Below are 1,438 nucleotides of genomic sequence, written 5' to 3' on the forward strand. Positions count from 1 at the left end.
ACCTTATATTGGTTAGGAATCGTGCTTGCCTGCTGGTAATAGAGAACTGAAATAATAGTAGGGGTTTATTTTCTTCTCACTTAAAAAGAAGTCCAGGGCTGGTATGGTGTGGCCCGTCTTTATTTTGTTTGTTTCTCTGTTATTCTTTATGCATGGTTTCCATGATCAAGGTCACAAAATTGCTGCTGCAAACTCCAGCCATGAAGTCATCATTCCAGGCATGCAGAAAGAGGAAGAGGGAGCCCCATTTTTTAAGGAGCTTTCCTGGAAGCTTCCCCTAACTGCTTCCCACATACTATTGATCAGAAATGGCTTGGCAACAAAGGAAGGTGGAAAGTGTAGTGTTTTCAGCTGGTCTATTACCACTTCTAGCAAAAGTCAAAGTTTAGTTGCTAAGGTAAAGGAGGTCTAGATATTGAGCAGGCCACCGCAGAATCTACCTCTTTTTATCCATGATATTTTTTTGTGTGCTTGCTATATCCCCTCTCTATTAAAATCATACTGGTCCTTTGAAGCTTGGCTCAAATGCTACCACTTTCTCTGAAGTCTTACGGAGAATTGTCTGTTGGACACGCATCCCTTTCTACCTGCATTGCTCAATACGATAGCCACGTGTGAGGCTATCACACCAAGCACTGTAGTGAGGCTGAATTTTTCATGTTTTTAAACTTGAATTAATTTAGATTAAAATTTTAAACACCTAATACTGCTTTCAGTTATTGGAAGACTTTACGCATGTGTGGAACAACTTGGGTATGTGAATCTAATTTTTCAACAGTAAATTTTATGAAATCTAAATACAGATCAAGTATTTAATGAAAATTTAGCATCTGAATATCTGAATTAGGCTGGGCTGAGCTGAGTTACACAGATTTCAAAAGATGTAGCCCCCCCCCAAAAAAAAGAATGTACACTATCTCATTAATTTCATATTGATTACATGTTGAAATGATAATATTTGGGGTATATTGGGATAAATTTAAAAAATCTTATTAGACTTAATTTCATGTGTTGCTTTTTACCTTTTTGATATGGCCATTAGGAAATATTTAGTTACTGGGGCGCCTGGGTGGCTCAGTTGATTAAGCATCTGACTCTTGGTTTCAGCTCAGGTCATGATCTCACGGTTTCATGGGTCTGAGCCCTGCGTCAGGCTCTGTGTGGGAAGCACCGAGCCTCCTTGGGATTCTCTCTCTTTCCCTCTCTCTCTCCCTCTGCCCCTCCCCTGCTCACGCTGTCTCTGTCTCTCTCAAAAGAAATAAAAATTAAAAAAAAAAGAAAAATGTCAGTTACATATGTGACTCACAGTATATTTCTGTCACACATCCCTATTTTCTCCCTTCAGTGTTCCAGTTGATGTTAATATATATGTTTTTTTAATTTAAAAAATGTTTAATACTTACAGATTCACAGGAAGTTAAAAAAAAAAAAAAAGGCG

The sequence above is a fragment of the Crocuta crocuta genome, unplaced genomic scaffold (assembly GCF_008692635.1).
Source record: "Crocuta crocuta isolate KB4526 unplaced genomic scaffold, BGI_CrCroc_1.0 scaffold339, whole genome shotgun sequence".
NCBI classification, from domain to species: domain Eukaryota; kingdom Metazoa; phylum Chordata; class Mammalia; order Carnivora; family Hyaenidae; genus Crocuta; species Crocuta crocuta.